The sequence below is a fragment of the Maylandia zebra genome, linkage group LG18 (assembly GCF_041146795.1).
Source record: "Maylandia zebra isolate NMK-2024a linkage group LG18, Mzebra_GT3a, whole genome shotgun sequence".
Lineage (NCBI taxonomy): Eukaryota > Metazoa > Chordata > Actinopteri > Cichliformes > Cichlidae > Maylandia > Maylandia zebra.
In genome coordinates, this window is record NC_135184.1 from 26,591,252 (window position 1) to 26,613,393 (window position 22,142).

The 22,142-nt window shown below is 40.0% G+C and overlaps 1 protein-coding gene across 1 annotated transcript in view; it reads left to right on the top strand.

Moving 5' to 3' along the window:
• Positions 1-944: 944 nt before the first annotated feature.
• Positions 945-22,142, top strand: part of tnk2b (tyrosine kinase, non-receptor, 2b) — a 57,275-nt gene continuing 36,077 nt past the window's right edge. The window contains exons 1-2 of the mRNA XM_076877203.1: positions 945-1,189; positions 12,417-12,657. The gene's annotated coding sequence lies outside the window, so the exon portion shown is untranslated. The remainder of the gene's footprint in view (positions 1,190-12,416; positions 12,658-22,142) is intronic.

Genomic DNA, 22,142 nt, shown 5'->3' on the forward strand with positions numbered 1-22,142 from the left:
TAACGTACGTCCGAAAAAGATTTTTTTGTTATAAATGAGCTGATTTGTCATAAAAACCTATCATCTATGTTAGTTCACAGAGTGCGTTCACCACCACCAAATCATAGCGCATTCTTCTAATGACTTGGGCAGCTTTTAATTGTATCAGGTATAAAATCAAGGGGAACAGGAGCTAGAGGTCCTACCTCATTCCCTATCCCTGTTGTTCTCTTTAAATACACCCAGTTGTTCTTTGTAGGAATCTCTGTAAGTGAAATATCTGAACACGTCCACAGAGGCTTCATTTCAGTTTGCAGAGACAACTGTCAGCAAGGTGGTAGCATGAAAAATCTAAATGGGAGAATATTTCTTTAAGAGTGGGATGACAAAGTGAATGCGCAACAGAGATATGAGAAAATAAAAGACGTCTCACTTCGCTACTTATTCCTGCGGTGAAACAAACCAACCTACAAAAATGAAACACTATGTAGTGCTTTAGTAAAAAAGGGAAATGACTGGCAGATCGCTTGAAACATAACTTGATAGATAGATAGATAGATAGATAGATAGATAGATAGATAGATCAGGCACTCCTCACTGTGCCTTTAGTGGCTCTGCCATTTTTAATTGTATGTCATAATAATGTAAAGCATGACTGTGTTATGAAGCGATACTTATCAGCTAATTAATGAGTGAGCAAGCAAGGTGACTATTTCCTCAGTTCTATAATTAAAATATCATGAATGAGACAATCAGTTGACTAATTGGACCTTATTTATTTTTAATAAAGCCTTCCGTATTTTTGCATGTTTTTTTCATTTTAATATATATTTTAAATGCCTCCTTATGCAAATACAAATAAATAAAATAAATAAATACACATAAATTCAGATAAATGAAACAATGACTGCTCTTGAATGGAGTTATCCATCGGTAAACGTATAGAAGATCTTTGTGTTGTACAAGGACAGCGCAGAACCGACGCCAGCAGCCTCTGCATTCATACCCGGGCAGTATTTCGGATACTGCTGCTGTGTAAGCATTCAGCAAACTTTCATCAGCTTCATCCACTCCACAGGACAAGGAGCTCTCGGGGATGCCAGCACCTCTTCATTTGTAGAAAGTTTTTTGGAGGCCAAATCAATGAAATAATAGTAACATTAAAGAGAGGGCTACAGGAGCGTAAGGTGACAGGAACCGAGACTGACAGGTAGGTGCACTCATTAAACAGAAGTGACTAACAGAGTAGTAAACTTTACTTGCAGTCTTCATTTAGTTGTGGAAATGTTAGCGTCGCAGTTAAAGTTCAAGTACTTAGTTGTCAGACGGCCACTTGTCCAGGTCCTCAAATGCAACGCGAGCCGGTTAAATAGGCTTGGTGGCGGGAAGGAGGCAGCAGGTGAGAGCTGCTGTGAGTCTCTGTTGTGAAAGCCCGGAGCACTTTAGTTGCAACAACGCAGGTCACAGAGGGGGCCAACCTGACCATCTTGTACATGTACGTGAGTTTTATATGCGGATAGCTGTCTCAGGGTCCGGGCAGAGGCTCAGGCGAGGAGGGCACCCAGGTGTGCTTAGTTAGCCTAACAGGTCCTCTTTACTGAAGCAAGTCACATGGAAGTATGAAAAAGGCAAAAGGTGATGTCAAGTGTCTATAAAATGTCTATTTTTCTTAAAGGTAGTGTGTTTCTATACGCGCACTTGACCTGTTTCTGCCTCTTTAACTTGCTTACACAGCGATACAAACATTTCTGTTTAGGCTCTGACTTGGATAAATACAGCACACCTGACCAGTGAAGGAGTCACGCAACACATGATATCAAAGCCTACACTCACTGCAAATGTATAATTACACAGTCTAGAATGAGGAGTCTGTGTAGGGATTTCAGCCAGTGCATTCAAATAGTTAAATAAGATCCGCAAACATCCTCCAGCCCTTTGCTTGTATATAAGGCGCGCGGCAAATGAAAGGAAAAACCGTGATAAAGTGTCTTTAGTAAGTTGTTTCAGCTTTGATGCACATTGGCATTGATGCTCCTAAGAAGTGAAACACAATTCTTCCAAAAGATGTTCCATAATTTAGTGTTTTCATGACATCCATAGGTCCTTAAATCGTTTTACATTGATGGTCACATACAGCTCACTTTGATCTTAAGTGGGCCGAACCACTGATACACCCCTTTCAGTCAGTGTAAAGACCTTTGATTACACATTTAATCCCTGAGATATTTAAATATAAGACAAAGAAGTGCAATTTCAACAGCAGAGCATACATTTTTGACTTTTAACTGTATTTTCATCACTTTTCCTGCTGATAAATACATCTCTCATAGCCATTCTTACTAAAATAAAGTAATGAAGTAATAGGTATACAGAGCTGCCAGAACTTTTTCTTGAATTTTGCACATTTATTTCTTATGATTTAAGTGTGAGGAGCTGTGCTGACACATTTCCTTGATTTATTACAGCAGTACTTGTTTTCTACACGTTTAAACTCGGGGATTAAATGTGTAGAAAAAGTGAGATGCATGTTTGAACTTGTAATTCTTTTTCCTATATTAAGATATGAGGTAAAGGAGGCTTTCACTAGTCTGGCCCACTTAAGATCAAAGTGGGCTGTATGTGCCTTTGCTGGTACATAGTGAAAAAACAATAACACTTCTGTCATTATTTATCATTTATTTAATTACTTTGGTGTCATATGGACGTCACCGGGGATGTCTTTATCCTTATCTTTAGTAGGAAAAGCTGTAAAACCCATGAAAATACAGTTACAATTTTATGCCCTCCTTCACATTACCGAAAGCTATCCAGTGGGCCAGATTCGTGTCTTCTTTGTTGGGCCAATTCTGGCCTCCGGGCCTTAGGTTTGACACCCCTGCCTAAAATCATTCATTGCCACCTCATACCATACGGATGGTTGTCTTGTCATCCCATCAAGACAGAACAGTTTCATTATGGGATGTTGAAACGGCTTCTCTCGTCTCGTCAATCAAACCAACCCTTAAGAGTAAAAAAGAAAAAATGCATTGAACTTCACAGAGTGAAACTATGCAGCTCAGCCTCAGCTCTTGTTCCCACTTGCTGTACATTATCTTCCCGTCTTCCGCTTCTTTCTCTCACCCACATGCGTGCACACATGATGAACCCCGGTGTCGGATAGGAGGCCTGAGGGCAGCGGAACAAAGCTCGCTACCCTCTGCACTGTAAATCTAACCTCAGCTGACCCGGCCTCTGCATACCACAAAACACATACACGCGATACCTCCATTATGTGTCCTTTCACTGCAGATGCACTCTGTAGGCTTCATGTCTGCACTGCTCACACACGCCTGTCACATCGCACACATTCTGCTGTAATAGCTGTCATTATCTTTGTAGCCTGTGAGGAGGGTTTATAGCTTTATGCTTAGCATTATGCAAGGCATTTGCACATAAGTGATTTTTTTATTTTTTTTTTTTAGTGGCCAATTGATTTTAATGGTTTGACAGTAAAATCAAAATGAGCCTCTGTCTGCTGACAAAGTCCAGGTCAGGTTTTGACATCTGTTATTGTTGTCATTGGATGTCACATCAATCATGAGTGTGAACTCTTATTTAATATACATCTGACTATAAAAACGCATTATCCTTTTTATGGTTTTTCTTATTTTCTCACAGGCGATATGTGAGTGATACATAAGACTGATAGCAATATCTGGGGATTTTTCTTTTTCTTTCAGACACATGAAACAGTTTTGCTAAAATTTGTTAGGGATTTAGTCCTTACTGAAATAATGTAACACAATTTAGGTTAAAAAATCAACTTGTCCTGTTGTCACGTATTACTTGTTTATGCACGGTCTAACTTCTTGTTCTAAACCTGCTGCCAACAGGGAAAAGTTCCCTCTGGTGGACAAACCACTAATAACATGGTTGAAGGGTGTTTCATTTTTTGCTTTTAAAATTTTCATTCATTCGCTGGTAAATGAAAATTTACCAGGAAAAAAAACCATTAAAATGTTCAGTTTCCAGTGAGCCAAGAAGCTAGACTTCAGACTGGCCTGGATGCTTTGGCTGTGACTACATCCTGTTTGCGGCAGGCAGCCAGTCAGAATAAAGGTGACTCAAAAGGAGCGGCGATGGTGCGAAAACTGCTTCTTTTAGATCGTAGATGCATTTGTTCAACACGGAGAAGATTAGAGTCACCCTTGCAGTTTCAGTCAGACTTCCTGTGGTACAACTGTTGCTTGATCAGTATAACTGTGGCCTTCACACATTATTATTATTATTATACAACAAGCTGGGGCAGCACGGTGGCAGGGTGGTTAGCACTGTTGCCGCACAGCAAGAAGGTCCTGAGTTCAATTCTACCATCAGGCCGGGGTCTTTCTGTGTGAAGTTTGCATGTTCTCCCCGTATTTGCGTGGGTTCACTCCGGGTACTCCGGCTTCCTCCCACCGTCCAAAGACATGCAACTTGTGGGGACAGGTTAATTGGATAATCCAAATTGCCACTAGGTTGAATGTGAGTGCGAATGGTTGTCTGTCCCTGTGTGTTGGCCCTGCGACAGACTGGCGACCTGTCCAGGGTGTACCCCGCCTCTCGCCCTATGACCTGAAAAGGATAAGCGGATGGATGGATGGAACAAGCTGGGGCTCTCTTTTTTACCGACCGCATATGTGTAGCTTTACAACACACTGAGTCTGTTACTGCACATAGCACCTGTTTGATTCGTGTTGATGTGAAAGTTGAGGTTTTTCTGAAGGAGATGCACAGCTGATTGGGTATAAAAATCCAACTCCAGCTAGTTCTGTAAAGCCTTTCCATTAATACACCATGACTGGTGTTAACAGTATGGCTTGCACATTTTCCATAGCACTGCTCAGTGGTTGCTATTTGCAATTATAAGTGCAGTTGATTACAGTACACGTACTATAACATATTCAGTTACATTTGCATGAAGCAAAACCACATTAACTCCAAAAACTAAGTTTAAAAAAACAGTTATGCTTTAACACTATAATTTGCGTAGAGAAGATTATGATTCCTCGTATCTCCTGCCTGCACCTTGACCTCCTCACTCCTCTGGCTTAAATTTGGCTACAGCTGCTTTCACTTTTAACATGCTCAAACTTGCAGGCAACTCTGTAGCATCACACACTGTTTGAAGAAGATATTATCAAACCCTGGCTCCCACTGAGTGTACCTTTTTACTCTATGGTGTCACATATGTACGTGCTGTCACGTAAGTTGATATTGTTTTATGCTCTGCTGATGAGAAAGTCCTTGTGCTTTGCAGATCCACATGCTCTCAGCAGCTGATAAACTTAAATACTTTTTTCCTTTTAGTTTGCTTTTGTATCGTGTTGTGTTGTTATTTGTTAAGTTTCTCATCTAATTACTTTGAGGATGTTCTGTTAGTTACTAAACTAGTAGGACGTGGATGGCAGTCATATGACATGAATACCTTTAACTGACACAAAATCAGTCATGCTCTTCTCCCTCGGGGCTGATCTAGTAACAGACAGGACACATTTGTACAGCTGCCTGGGCGTAGAAATTGAAAGAACTAAAATTAACGTGGCTGGTCTCTCAAATGTGAGGTTTTGATGCCATTTACCTTATTTGTTTAATCCGTTTTTTGTTGGTACTAACTGATTTTAATGTATTCTGTATGTCAACTTGTTTTATGTTATTTTTATCGCATTTAATTCTCCTTACTCTAATTAGTCCACAGCATTTTGTGACCCCTTGTTTGTGAAAGGTGTTTTATAAATAAACAACACTTACTTATATTTGGTTATATATGGGCATTTGATGAGATGTTGTAAGTTACTATTTTTCAGGGTAGCTAATCAGAATATAGTTGCTTAACAGCAGAGGAGCCAAAACGGCTAGTTTCAGGCTTTGGAAGCGCTGACGAGCTGCATCTACATCAAGTATAAGAAAATGTATTGTGGTGGGAAACACTACACACCTCATTGTTCAATATTGTCACAATACGATATTATTGCAATTTGTGATATTTTATGATATGCTAAGTATAACATATATTGCAATTTATCGCCTCTTATCAACTGCAAATTATGTCCTCAAAGTTGAACTTTGTCAATATCGATTTTATCTAATAAAATAATGCTTTGTTGCAAAATGAGATCGTGAAACCTACCGACACTGTCGCTGAAACCTGCCATAAATGTTGCCATAAGACAAAGTCTGCTATAGGTCTGCGATCAGTCTTTGATTGAACTAAGTCAAGTTGGCAATTACATGCAATCTGTTTCTGATAATAAAGCAATTAAGTTTGATAATTGGCCGACAATCACGTTTGCTGGTGTCTACATAGACAGAAATTCACATTTCACAGTTACAATTACACTTAGCAACCTTCCTGTTCTATAGGAGTATAACTGGAATACAACCAGATGGCAACCAGTTGATCCGAGTCCCCTAAAGTTGTGCTTTAAGACTCATTCAGACTAATGCCAACATGTTGATGTTGGCATTAGTCTGTATTTATAAATTAGATGGCAATTATTTGCAAACCTTTGATAATCTCTCTGAGAGTCCAAGGGTTGCTGTCCTATTTTCACTTGTGTGACTGAGTCATTACCTTGCTCTGAATAAGGAGATCATTTTGTCACGCTAAGTGTGGCCAGTGTTGTTTGGCTAATGTTGTTTAAGGATCTGAGCATGTGGTGAGCCTTTGCGTTCATAGTATGCACAGAATAATTTATTTAAAAAAAATTTGATATCAACATTTGGTGTCTCTGTAATGATACAATATCGCCACACAAAACACTATGCTGTATGGATATATGTATGTTTTTTTCCAACCCCTATGAATCATGCAAAGGTACTGTAATAGACCTCAAGACTAGAATTATGTGATTAAAAATAAGCATAATGGGTCCTGTTTAACTTTTAATTTGCCAGGTCAGAAGTAAGTGTTTATCTTAATTGCTAGTTCCAGGATGACATTCAAGTATAAAAAAATAATAAATTTAGTTTAATATTTAATTATGCAACGATTGTAGACGTAATTAAGCTGTAACTGATCTTGGCAGCATCCAGTCCCACGCTTTGTCACTGAACATCTGTGTGTATGTGTCAAAGAAACGCCTGCTTAATGACGTAACAAATTCACTGCTTGGACTGAAATCTCTACACGGGGTCTTGTCGACGTGTTTAAACTAATGATGTTTGCATTGAATCGGTCATCGCTGCTCAGAGACGGCATGGCTATGGAGGACTGGATGGGTAAAACAGATTAAGAGGAAGCTGTTGTCAGTACTGGCTCGATGCCGAGCGAGCAGTTAGTGCAGGAACGGTGCCAAATGTGTTCAGTGCCAGCTCCCTAACAGGATGTTGGAGTCTACATGGGTGTTGTGCCACCTTCCTGCATGAGGAATAAAAAATCTCAGTAAATACTTGATGACTCAGAGTAGCGCAAGGTGTAGTTTAGACTGCATGTCCGAGTCGGTAATTAAGAATGGCAGATGGGGATAAGATACTGAAGGCAGTGAGCCAGAAGTTTTCTGCAGGGAGGTGTTTCAAGTCAGCTTGATTGTTCAGCAGTTTCTCAGCTCACAGACAACAAAGCTTGTTGAATTTGAATTGTTCCATTTCTTTTTTCAATCATATGACTTTTATAGTGACTGCTGCTAAAGGGTAACACTGTCATCGCAAACAGAAAAAGCAGAATTGGTGTGAAAGTATTTAGTAGCAAAAGTGCGTCACATCTTAGTCTAATATGCCAGAAATGAGGAACACATGAAAACTGAAATGCGTTTTTTTTTTTTTCTTCAGTAATCATGGGGTATGCAGTTTGTTGTTAGTCTGGTTCTCATATACTGTCCTGGTGCTGTAACGTACTCCACTGTTACTAGATTAATGTTAGCATTAGACAGGGGTAGGTGTGAGGGATGTTGAAAGTGAGTTGAATTTGGGCTCTTTATTATGCTTGTTAGTAACAAAGTACTAATGCCAATGTACAAGATGTTAGTCAGCAAAGGTAGCAGTCACTGTGGTTGTCTAAGTTGGTAAGTGTCCTGCAAAAGTTTGGACAGTAGCACAAATTGTGTTTCACTTTCACTACACTTTGCTGCTTTAGCACTTGAAGTACATCAGCTTTTCCTTGTCCACTTTTTAAGGACTGACCATGCAGAAAACACCTTTGACGATCCAGGACCAGTATGGTGACAATCTGCACATTTTCCAACATGGTGGAGGGCTATGTCAAAAGACCCGGAATCTAATTAATGTTAATTGACATTTTTAGGTTCATGGCCAGGAAAGTCCTCAGATGTTAATCTGATTGAGAATCTGTGGTCAGTCCTTGAAAAGTCGATGGAGAACCAGAAGCCCACAATTTGTGATCAACTTGGAGCGCTGTAGGGAAATGATTGCTATCAATCAGGGTTTGGCCCAGAAGCTGATATTCAGCATGCCAGAGTTGCACAGGTTATGAAGAAGGGTCAACACTGTAAACACTGACTCTTTGGAAAAATTCCATTTATTTAAAAATTTTAAAAGTCTTTATAATCTAAAAGAAAATCCAAATCCAAATGACTGACTATTAATTCAGCCCATAAATAACAGAAATATTAAACATGAACATGCTTTAATCAGTTCTATTCATAGGGAGGAGACTGATTTACTATAGCATATGTTCCAAAACCCACTAAAGATATGTATGTGCGTGTGACAGCAATAGAGAGTATTGGGTTTCCTGTAGTGTCTCCTATAGCAAAGATAGAATGGTTTCAATACTCCAAACCCCTCATAGTGTTTCCTCTTCCTCACTGTCTGCCAGAGAAAGTGTTGCCCTCCCGTGTTGTATCACATGACCCCCAACTGCAGCTTAGCTCTGTCCAGAGGGGAGTATATATGTCCAAGTGTGTGAGCTTTCCTGAAGCTTAATGAAATGAATAGCTTAATTTCATTTAAATTAAATTACATTTTAATGTAGTTTACATGAAGCTTGTATCAGGAGTATAATTACATTTTTAGGTTGTGTGTGTATATAAAAACTAAAGGCTTCTATTGTCAGTGTGTCAGAGTCTGTATAAATGATGCAGCTCAAAACACTTGTTTGGTGAGTGGTGACATTTTGACTTCATCAGTCGGGGGAGTCTGCATGAAAGAAAGGCTTTACTGTTGACAGTATAAAGCATGAATCAGCACTGACTCTGCTTTAAAAGGACAGGAGAAGCAGCGTTTCTATTCAGCCTGTCGAATCCCAGTTAATTATGAGCTTATGTAAAAACACAGAGTTATTAAATGGGAAGATTTATGTACTAAAGTTAAGTGCTACGACAACATTTTAGCTCATTTTTTCTGCTTACTTTTACATTCTGCTATTTAGTGCTTAACTATAACTAAGCTCGTAGAACAATTGTTTGTGCCTAAATGGATCAAAAGATTTGTTTCAATGGAGTCAGAAGTATTAACTTGATATACAATTTCATCCACAATGCTAACTTCCATTACATAAAATAAAAAATAAACCTTTTTCAAAACACTACCCAAAAATGATAGCTGCCTTAACTTGTGGTCAATCACATGTTCAACTCACCAGTTAGTCACTATCTCAGAATGTTTGAGTGATCGTTCTCGGGTCATAAGTCAAATTTTTATAAATGATTAAGAGTATTTAGCCATTCTAGCATTTCTAAGAAGATTTTAATAGGGTTAGCAGTAGAGCTACTTTGAACCAGACGCTGTCATCACTGTGCTAATAAATCACTGTGGAAAATGTCCAGGCTAGCAGGAATGATTTTGTTGTGTAACGTCCTAGTTTTGTGTTGACATGCTAACATTTGCTAACAGCTAATTTGAGTGTGTTACTTTTTCATGTATTTGGTTACAATGTAAGTTAAAATATCTGACCTAGTGATTTTAAAAAGACAAATTTCTGTCAGCTGTAAAAGTTACAAGGGTTTCTGTTTCAGGCAGTCATTAATTTGGTAACTTGAAGGTACAGTGTGTAAAAAAATCACAGTTCAGCTTCAGTTCTGTTTTCTTACTGCTCCTAATTAGAGTGTGTTGTCCTAGTTACGGTGGCCGCTGTAGGACAAAAAAATAGAAATGTGATTTTTAGGATACTTAAGCCTGATATTAGCTTAGCTGGTATAATGTTAGCTTATAACCAGTTGCTGCTGTTTTTAACTGGCTTGTTGTTAGCTCTTTATACGGCGTACTACGTATGTACCCAGTCTCTAGATACATAAATAAAACGCTATTGGTACAGCAGGGACCAGTGTATTCAAGATGGTGGTGCAACATGGCAGCTTCCACAAACCAGCGGCCGCTCCTATGCATTTTTAATGGATTAATTCCAAGTTCATAACAATGCATCAATTTGTTGAAAGATGTAATTACACACTAAACAAAGTATATTTATAGGTACAATATCCAGTTTTTCTTTCGAATAATCTCAAAAAATTCTAACTGTACCTTCAAATCAACTTAAATTGACTGTCATTAAGTAGTGAACAGAAAACCTCTTTTGTTTATACTAGAAGCTTCCGTAGTTGGTCCTCTCACCTCACTTAGGCACAAGAACTGCTGCTCTTGTGCATTTGTGATGTTATAAGTGGCCTCTGTGCTCGGCTGTGTGTGCGCAGTTTATTTCTGGCCGTTCCCGCACCCTCTAGAGACTGGGTGGTGGTTGTGTGACTTTATATGCCAGGGTGAGGGCCACAGCCATAAACTAGCTTCTCCCTGTTGCGTAACAAAAATGTAAAGTCCCCTGGGGTGGTGCGATGTTGCCCTCTGGCACTTTACAATTTTTTTTTGTCAATAGAAAAATGAGTGGCTAATTGTTTCAAGCCCCTGACACCAAAGATAAATAATTGACCTTCCCGTGGCTATTTATCACTTAAAAGCTGCCAGACTGTTGAGTGTGCGTATTTGTTTACAATTCACGCCTATGAGCTTGTATGTGGTTAGTGTGTGTTACTTTTCTGTTGCAGTGTCCACAGTTACATACGGGGTCTGTTTTCTCAGAGACAAAGGAGTTGCTTGTCGGGCGCATGCAGGCAAAAAGAATAGCCTGGTGTTCCTCCTCTGACACTGTAGGCTCCAGTCAGCTACTTTACTAGGTGGTGGGTGGACTGTGTCCTCATGTGTCTGTGTGAATCGCATTTTATTCATTCATACTGCCTTCTCCTGCAGAGGGCCCCTCTGGCATTCCTACCCCAGCCCCCAGACCTGGTCTGGAAAAATGCCAAGTCATGTCCAACATTGGAAGTTGCTTCCGGTAGTAGACTGCTCTAGGTATTGATTCAGCGGGGAAGAAGCTCATGCTTCTGTTTTGGAGTTCCATTAAATCATTTCTGATAGATCCAGAATTGTGCTCATTAGTATTTTTGCAGAGTCATTAAAAAAAGATCTAATTCGTCTGACCGCGTGCGGTGTTTTGCAATCAGGGAATGTTAACTCAGTTCAGGTTGGTGCCAGCACTCTGTTTGGTCATGTATGTGTGTGGGTGGATTTGTTGGAAAGAGTTTGACTTCAGCTTCACCTTAGAAGATGTTTCATTTTCAGTGAAATAGGCTTTCATTTTCTTAAAGTTTGTGCTGAGTGGTAATAAATGTGTTTTAAATTTGCCATTACATAAATCAAGTCAACCACAAAGTTGTCATTAAGTATTATGTTTTCAAAATTAAAACATAATGCTCCTGGGAAGGAAAATTCCTAATGTAAAGGTTTATTATTACCCACAAATGTAAAGTCTTGGCCCACATATAATTCCTCGTCATAGCTATAGTGATGAATTACTGTGGAGAGAGAGAGAGAGAGAGAGAGTGAGCTAGAGAGAGAGCTAGGTTGATGCTGGTGTCAAGGTTTGGATCCTTGGAAGGTAGAAATGTGTGGAAAGATCAGAAGTGACCACGTCAAAGGGACGGCTTAGGTTGGAGACAAAGTTAAACAGTTAAGGCTGAGATGGTCTGGACATGTGCAGAGGAGGGACAGGGGATATTGGCCAAAGGATGTTAAATATGAAGCTGCCTGGAGAGTACTAGGAGTAGGGTGAGATGGAGCCAAATGATCCGCTGTGACGACCACTAAAGGGAGCAGCCAAAAGAAGAACTGTGGAACCAGCTCTAGAGTGGACACAGGGCAGCGTAATGATGCAAAAACGAACTCGTCCTGAAATAAATTATTTGTTAGTTATGAAAGAACCTTTGTTTCATACCGTATACCTAGAAAATTTTAAGTAAGTAATTAAGTAATTTCCTGAGTTTTCACAACTCGGCTAACAACTCTTTCTGGCATCGCTACATTAGGGAGCTCTGAGGGTACACAAACATCCACGGTGCTAGTGCTAGTAACATTTCATGCAAATACAGCACATCTGCATTTAAGCAACATTCAGACTCTTTGTAATGCTTAATGAAGTCAAAACTTGTTGAAGCATATCCCTTTTTTTGTTTGTTTATATATTTTTTTAGGCTACTTCAGCAAGGAAAAAACTCCAAGGTCTGGTTTCGTCAATGGATGGAGATGAAATCATATAGGGACGCACTAACCCTGCAGTGCCACAGAGTTGTAGCTCAGCATAATCTCACCTCAATGGATTGGGGCCCTCGTCTGTATGCGTTTGACCTTCTTTCGTCAACTTGAGAGAAGGATCTACAACGACAGAGCCAACACTGGAAAGAAAACAGTGTTTCTGTGGGTCAAATAGTGCAGGTAAGAAACTTCAGTGCACGTATTTGCTCGTACCTCCAGTATCTTAGACTATAGCACTATTGCAGTGCCCATTGCATTTGGGTGTGACTGTTTTTATGCCTAGTTTTCATCATAGTGTACATTGCTTCAGGACTTCACATGTTTGTGTCTTTTTGACACACTGTGTCTGTGTGTATGTGCTCACTATGCAAACATGAGGTCATGTCAAACATTGACTCTGCTTTGGTCACCAACTCATGGAGGTCTATTCACCTATTCACCTTTTGAAAAGGATCAAATTCCTCAGATAATGTCATCAGTGGTCATAATGTTGATTTTAAGTGTGCGTGTGTGTTTTAGTTGAAGATAGATGTGGCTGACCATTTCCTGTTTCATAATGCTTTTGTTTGTGTAACCAAAAGGGATCGGTCACGTCCCAGCTTAGTTTGTTTTTCTGGTCGCAGCCATTGAATAAGAATTCTTAGCTGATGAGGTAGAGTTAGGAGGAAGTGAGAGTCACACTGGTGGCTTTAATAGAAACCCTTGTATTCCACTGCCACAAACACAGACCCACGCACAGGATGCCTGCCAGACACTCCCAAGCAGGTGTCTGCAGAACTCAGCAAAAAGAGAAATAATAATACTTCTTATGGTTGAGTTGTTCTTTGCTTTAATGAAAACAAGCCAAACAACTGGATGTTGCTGTCAGGTTTGGTGTTTCTTTATCAGAGGCAGACTATAAGCAATGCAGACTGTACGCACAATTAAGATGACACGTGTGCATTCACACTCTCTTGATTCGGGACTGGAGTGTTCTTGGCTCGTGCGTGTAGAACAGCACTGCACTGTTTCGAGTCCTGTTCATGGATAAGGAGAGAAGATGAATTCTGATTGTAAAACTGATTGAAAACATCACATTTCCTTGTCTGAAACTCCACTTGGTGCCTTATTTTGCGAGTCACTTGGGTTCTGCTGAGATTCGCGAGTTCATGTCATGAAAGAATCCGTCTGGCCAGGCCTACTGGTCAGTTTGGACCAGCCGGTGGCAGCTTAGGATGCGTTTTAGTGTGACAGTAAATAGATACCATCACCTACAAGGAAAAAAAGATTCCACAACGGATCTTTTTGTCGTGTTCCAGATGTTTCTGTGTAACAAACCATCACCTGCCTTAGGTTTCCTTTACATAGTAAAATGTCTAATGGAACAACAAAGAGGCCTGAAGTTAATGAGGTTTTTGATCCCATATCTGTTTAAAGAGAATGAGAGGTGGAGGAGAGATAGCTTGTGATGCTCTTAAGAAAGTATCCTATAGTTCCTGACAAAAAAGTGATTCTGTGGCCCTGATTTGATTAACAAACTCAACAGAAGGACAGAGGAGACGTGGACAGAGATGGAGTAAGCATGTGGACGTCTAGAAATGGATATTCTACTCTATTCTGGAGCAGAGAGGTAAAGCGGAAGCTCCCAGAATAGTAGCAGTGATCAGTGAGTGTGCTTTTTGTGGAGTGTCTCTGAATGCTTGAAGGGGCTTTTGGGGCCCAGACTGACAGAGAAGAACTTGGAGGAAAGGGAGCCTCTGGGAGTCAAAGAGTGTGCGCCTGTGGGTGTGAGACAGTGTTATTCTAACCATGAACTTACATCCGGCTGGCACTCCATACACTCCCACCCCCGCTCCACTTCTCAGTCCAACTACCTGCAGGCGAGTTGTCACATGACCCGCTGTTGGTTTCATTCCTCCTCTGGCTTTTCCTTTTCCTTTCACCATTCGCTCTTTTAATAATCCCTTCTCTTCTCCTGATCTACAAGTATTACATTACCAGACCCCCTGAGGACTGGCGTGCTGTCTGTGACTTCCTGGTGTATTGTATGTCCGGCCTGTTGTCAGTGCGTCGGGTTTCCTGACTAAGTGTCCCTGTAATAGATCACCTTGTGACACTGGTAACACAGTCGCACAGCTCTGGGGTAGAAGACTTGAGCCTCTTATAATCTGAAATCAGTCTCTAAAAGATAAACGTCAGGGTGCTGACCTTCATCTTCATTTGATTCGTCTTCTTCATACCTGTGACAGGATTAATCACTGAAGTTTCAGGGCATCCAGGAACCAGGAAGTCGACTTCTATAGGATAATAGCTTAGAAATGTTTATGGAGTGACTAACTGGTGGCTTGTTGCATATCATATAACCTTTCACATCTTGCCAATGGAAAGTAACAAGGAAGGAAAGTTTTAGCATTGCCAGTTTCTTTTGTTTGGTCCATTGATCAGGAGTTTATGCACTAGCATCAGTGGAAGGGTTGCCACTCTATCCACCAGCCCCTCTGTTCATCCACCGTCTGAGACAAGCCGTTTCTGCTCCCTTGAAGCCATCTTTCTGCTGATTGGTTGTCCTCAGTTAGTGGTTGGGGGATGCTATGCTCACAGCAGGAACTGTGGGCTTTCACATATGTTTATTTGAATCTGTGGTCATGTGTATTTTAGCATTTTAACAGTGTATGCACGACTGTGGAAAAACCTACAACCCCAATTCCGAAAATATTTGGATGATGTGTAAAATGTAAATAAAAGCAAATTGCAATCATTTGTAAATCTGAAGTCCAAATTTCACAATAGAACATAAAAAACAAAAAATGTACCTTTTTAAGAAGATTTTGAGTGTTTTTCATTTGATGGCAGCAACAGGTCTCCAAAAAGCTGGAAAAGGAATTGGTACTAAAAAGAAACAAAAGAACATTTTAGAACTAATTAGTTTATTTGTGAACAAAGCAGTAACATAATTGGGTATAAATAGCATGTTTGGAGTTTCTCTTATGTAAATATGAGCAAAGGAAAATCTGAAAAAACCCTCCAAAACGTGAAATTGTAGAACATTTTCACAATAAAGTTCCTCAACAAAAAATTATGAAGACTTTGAATATCTCATCATCTACAGTATATGATGTCACAAAGAAATTCAGAGAATCTGGAGATTTTTTATAAAACACTGCATTAAAAACGGGCACGATTTAGTTGTGGAAATCAGCGCAGGGACTCAGGATGACTTCCAGGAATCACCGTCTGTGGAACATGGATATGATGGTTTGGAGGTGAATCAGTGCCCATTGAACTGGCAGCTTGAAAATCTGGGAAGACACCATCAGTATTGAAAGCTATATACAGGTTTTAAAACAACAAAGCTCCCATCCAATCAATGTATTTTGCGAGGAAGGTCTCGCATGTTTCAGCAAGACAATCCCGACCCTCATATACTGCAGCTGGTAGAAGAGTCTGGGTGCCGAAGTGCAGCCAAGAGCTTTCACAAAATGGAAACATTTAAAAGAAAATCCAAAAAAGTATTATCATCTAAAATATGACAAAGAAGACACAGGACTGTTGAGCAGACAAGAATGGGAAACATTCGTCTCCCAAAAGTCCAGCAGATGGTCTCCTCGGTTTACAGACTCCTGGTAAAAGAAGACAGGATGCTACACAGGGGTAAACATGGCCCTGTCTCAAAAAAGTTGGAATGTGATGCTGCCATCAAATTCAAAGTGATAGTAAATTTTTTAAGCTTAAACATTTGACTTGTTCTGCGTGGAATAAAATATGAGTTTATGAGATTTGCAAGTTTTTATTTAGGTTTTATTTACATTTTACACAGGATCCAAACTTTTCTGTTACTGGGTTTGTATTAGTTTCAACTGAGGCATACATAGTTTAGTCTGCATGTGATAATATGAACTGAAGAATTCACATTGTCGTCACACACAGAAACGCACACATGGCTGCAGTGTATAGAGTGTGTTGTGTTCCTTATCTTTCACTCTCCTGATCAGAGGGACTGGAAGAGTAGCTTACATATTGACCATACACACCCACACTCATTGCACATGATAATGCAATTCTTCTGACAGGTCCTTGACAAAGCCTACATCTCACACTGCTTAAATATGTCTTGTTAAGTATTTTTACAGAGATGACAGTTTGAAACTTTTGATATTTTGTAAAAAATCTTTATATATTTATTTTAATGTTAGAGGTGTAATGTTGTGGTAATGTTGCAGTCCTTAGTGTGAGCTTGTTTGTGAGGCCTTGGTGAGTGTATCAGTTGAAATCATTAAGCTGGTATTTTACCTGTGATCTTTACCAACTTAAAGGATAAGCATGACATCCGTTCTAGGCTGGGTGGTTTTGTTTTTCTAAAAATAGAAGACATTGCATCCTTCACAGCTGCAGACAGACATTGCTAAGAATGATTAACATCTGAGTTTGAGCAATAATCTGTCATCTATTGTTGTTTCTACTGCTGTAGTTTAGTTATTATCTGTGCTGTCGTCAGAAATATCCCGAAAATCATCATCTCGATGAAAACTGTATATGTAATTTTTATTGTATGTGTTTCTGACACGCACACGTGAACACACTGTGTTAATGTTAGTGAGTTTTGTCTGTACTTAAGCAGCATTTGAAATATATGGATGGCTAAATATGAATTAAGTCATGTCAGTATTGTTTTTCTTCCTCACACTGTCTTTAAAAGAAGAACTTTCAGGTACAACAACTCAAAAACAAAACAAACAAAAATGCTTTGAGAGTGACTTCCGTCACTGTCTCACACTGCCCCCCTGTGGCCTGAGGAAGAAATGATAAGCAGACCGTATGGTTTCAGTTAACCGAATGGCTTCATCCAAGCACTTTGTTACACGTTAGAAGTAGAAAAGTGACGTCAGCGCCAGCATGTCGTGCTTAAAAAGAGGACATTTAGTTTGGATTAATGCATTTTTAAATGTTGTAGGACATTTATTAAAGAATTGATAGATGAATAGTCAGTGGATATGCAGCTAATTAAATGTTTTTCTTTTAAGATGACATTTGTTGACTTCAGGCTCTCATTAAGTGAGAATTTATTAATTCTTCTGAACTGCTGACCATAAAATGCATATTTTAAATACATTTAAAACCTTTGTTTATTGGAAACGATAACATTTTCATGAAAACAAAAACAAATGGATTAAGTAATAATAAATTGTCACTTAATTATTAGCCAAGGATAATTGTTACAGTGTGTCAAGTGCATTCAATGAAGCAGTAAATTTTGAAACTCTGTACTTTGTACTGTAGTTTCCGTAACAGAAAGATCGATTTAATCATCTTCCATGTTGTCTAACGTTACGGCTCAGCTTAAACTAAAACTTAGGATCTGCATTCTGTGAACGCCTTGTCTGGCATGTGAGCTGAGGCTGTGAATGAGCTGGTATGTTTGGTGTCATTTCAATGTCACACACACACACACACACACACACACACACACACACAGTCAAAGCCCCTGGCATGATGTATGGCCAGGCATCCAGATGGCACTGAGCGCTTTAGCCTCTGGTGGTATGCATACTTCCTCACCTATGACCTTGGCACAAATGCGCACATGCAGATTAAGTGAGACCCGAGAACCTCGACCCATTCTCTGCTCCCTCTGATCCTGTCCTCCTTTTTATTTCCTTTTTATTTTTGTGTGTCCCAGTCACACCCATGAAGATTTACAGCTAAATCTCAGTCATCATGAATTTTTACTTACATTCACAAACCTGAATTCTGATCTTAAGTTGTGAATATGTTATAGACGTTTCCTTAAATGATTATTTGCAGCAGCATTTTTATTTGATTAAAAATGCTGATTGTAATATTGGTAGTAACATTACTTTTGAAAAACAGCAGTGAAGAGGAAGAGGAAGCTCAGATTTACCCAATGTGAAACTAAGACATGCGACATGGAATTGGGGGGAAAAGAGGAAGGGGAAAAACTATTGAAGGAGGTTAAAGTTATGAGTTTCAGTACCATGTCAAATGTTCACAAGGCAAAATATAACATGTGTGTTTGTGGGAGTAAAAATTATCTTTGTTTTTTCAAAAGAATTGGAGGCTCTGTGAAAGCAATATGTATTTGCTTCATGTTAAATTCTATCACAACTTATTTATCGTCCTAACCTAGCATCCTTATCAGCTTGAGTTACTCTAAACATGTGTGTATGCCTGGTCAGAAGTATGCATGAAGTAGAGAACAGGATGCACATGGTTTATCTGGCCTTCAGTGTTGTTCTGCACGTTTTAAATGACCCTCTTAAATCCCAGCTGTTTGGGCTGATGGGACAGTGGAAAGCAAACACCACGCGCACTCGTGTGCCCCTTTAACACTTCCTAGAAAGACAACATGAGAGCTGAGGATTATAAAGCTTGGAGGTCTATCTGTCTCTTAGTCTCAGTCACACTCACACACACACGTTCAGTCTTTGTCTCCTCATCGCTCTCCCACATGCACACACCTCTGTCCGCAGTGGATTTACTGAGCATGCCTGCTCGCCCGTGATCCATGTGAAATGGAAATCTTTCTACGAAAGGGGTGATTAGAAAGGATTTGTTGAGGATAATATTTCTCATGACAGCTATGAAATATTGTGAGTGAATGGAAATCATTAAAGGGCTTGAATCAGTGCCCAGCTGCGATTGATCCTAACAGTGAGTTTGCTGTGTCAAGGCCATGGGACAGGCCATATTTCAAGAACACCATTTTCATTAAGTTTCCACTTTTAGACTTTTACTGCTCGAAACTCAAGTTAGCGGCCGGTGGTGACGGCTTACTGAGAGAGAAGAGATGCTTTTGTTCATAGATGGGAGAAAACAAGTGGGAATCACTAGACGCACCATAATATGATGTTATCACGACACTTCACTGACAATATGATATTGTTGCAGGTTTTAATATTTTGCAATATGCTGAGTATTGTGATAACATGTATTGCAATTTAGCAAATTATGCTTTCAAACTTCTTTTTTTTTTCCACCCCTAATAACCAGGTGGATCTAAACCAGTGTTACAGGTAAAGATTGTACTATAAAACAATAAAAATGCTAACGGAGCCACTGTGCCACATATCCACTGTCGGCACCCCAGGCCATAGCTTCATCAGCTTCCTCTCTGGTCCTTGCTGAATCAACATTTTCCAAGCAGCAGTGAACTCAGCATTGCAGCAGCAGAGCCAGCAGTCAAAGTTCTTCTTTAGTATCGTGGAGTAGTGAATCATACCATAGGATTTACAGTGGTTTTCACAGTCAGTGAGCTGAAGTCATCTTTTAAGGGGAAAAGATTTGGTCTCTGATGAGAAGTTGTGGGTGGGTGGACGTCGCTGCCATTTACTGTAAGGAGAAATGTCTTCTTACATGGGTGCTTCTTACTGCTGGGATCCCAAATTAGCTGTAAGTAGAATTTATCTGGGACCTTAAGAAGAAACAGGTCTGTAATACAATGTAACACTAACCCACGTTGCATGTCTATAGAATTAACTTTGAAATGGTAATTCATTATTAGAATATTAGTATTCCTTTACAGGTAAAAGCCTTCTTTGTCAGGACTCAGTGTTTTATTGTGGAGAATAGAAATCACACTGACCATTTGACAGACAATAGGTCTGTTGGTGGAAAAATATACTGATATTAGGGAACTAAGCCAGCAAAGAAGATCTTGTTAGCCTGTGTTCTTTTAATTTTTTTAAATTAATTAATAAATTTTTGCTGCATGTGATCATTCATTTATTTGTCTTGCATTGATTGTTTTTAACCGGCAAGAACTGGCAGTTAATTAATCGTGAGGAATAGAAATAAGGGGTCATGTTTTGTCTGAGCTGTTTGCCGGTGATTCTGAAAAGACAAAAAGAGAGGTAATGTGAAGGCGCTGCACTGTCGTAGAAAAAGCAACTGTGTTATTGAAAGAGGAAGTCAAGAGTGGCAGAGAAAGTATATGAAACTGGTGCAGAACGTGTGAATAGCGAGACAGTGGTGAGGTGTGCAGTAGATGTGACGGATGAGTTGAAGGTGGGGGTGCGATTACATCAGGAATGAGCTCTGGGCACCTTCTTGTTTGCGATGGTGATGGGCTGAAGTAAAAGAGAGCCTGGAGAGGTGGAGTTATGCTATGGTGAGAAGAGGAATGAAAGTTAATAGAAGCAAGATAGAATACATGTGTGTGAATGAGAGTGAGGTGGATGGGAAGGTGAAGATGGAAGCAGCAGAGGTGGTGAAGGTAGGTCAGTTTAAATACCTGGGGTCATCCAAACCAAGATAGTGTGAACATTTAAATATGTTGAAGAATGAGCTGCCAGACAGAAGGGAAAGAGGAAGACCACAGAGAGAAGCTGTTGTTGTAGTGAAGGAGGACAAGCTGAGGAGGATGCTAGCAATAGGCTGAGACAGAGGTAGAAGTAGAGGTATCCCTTTCATTGAACCGCAGGTAGATACATTTCAGGTGAAGGCTGCCGGATAATTGAGAAATCTTAGTCTGACAGTAAAAGTGGTTTTATGAGTCACATGGACTTTTTTTAATGATAAGATGCAGACACACTGAAGCCATACATTTAGTTTTGATAGCTGATGACCTGTCATTCTTTTTAGAATCTGTAACTAATTCAGAAACTATTCTGCAGATTAGCTTATCTATGACTTGGATAGGTACTATCATTGGACATCTGTTCATGCAAATAATAAATATAATACAAATTCAAAAGAAATGTAATACTTTCCACTATATTACTCACACACTCATACAGTGCACCAGAGCTATACTGTCAGTTACTACCCTGATTATGTTTCCACCATACAAGCCCCACAATCGGGAGTAGACATTGGGGATTTCATCCAGCTCCTGTTGAAAAGCTTAGTGTTGCCCCCAGAGCCTGAAGCCTACCCACCAACAGTCATAAAGAGAGGAGGGACCCAGGATTTGCAGTCCTTTTAGTCTTTCAGGATGCTTAACAGTCTCTTAAAGGTAGGTTTAAACAGGCTGCGACGCCTGGGCTGGGAACACTTTATCATTACACCCACAGCTTGTCTGCTGTGCTCTCCATCACGGGGACAGAGAAGGCGTTTACATGTTTTAACAGGCTCAGCCCTGTCCCCCCTTGACGCGCGCGCGCGCGCACACGCACACACACACACACACACACACACACACACACACACACACACACACACACACACAAGATGAGTGTATTCTGATGATGCTGGTGAATGAGCAATGCACTTTGTATTATCCACATGTCCAGAAAAAATGCAATCTTTTCCTGCAAAACAAAAGCTCTACTTTTAAGGTTGACGGGTGCTTATCATCAGCTACAAACCGATTTTTTTAAAATTCAGGTTGGTGCGGAAAAATATTTTCACAGCGTCCTTCATCGTTGCCCTTCACTCTTATCAGTCTGTGGAGCAGCCTATAACTGAGTGTGTTAACTTCATCAGGGGGCAGCTGGTGGGCAGCAGTGACCTGGCGTAACACCGCAGCTCAGCACCGCTTCATTTATCATGGCCTCAATTCACCGCAGATCCCTTCTGTTTTCTCGTCTCTCCTGCGGCTCAACTTTTCTTTCACTGCCTCTTACTTTGGACAGTTTATGCAGTTAAACATTTCAGATAAACAGGAAAGGTATCTGCTGTTACTCAGCAGTGCTGTGTTGTTTATACTGCACTGTAGAGGTTTTTTCATT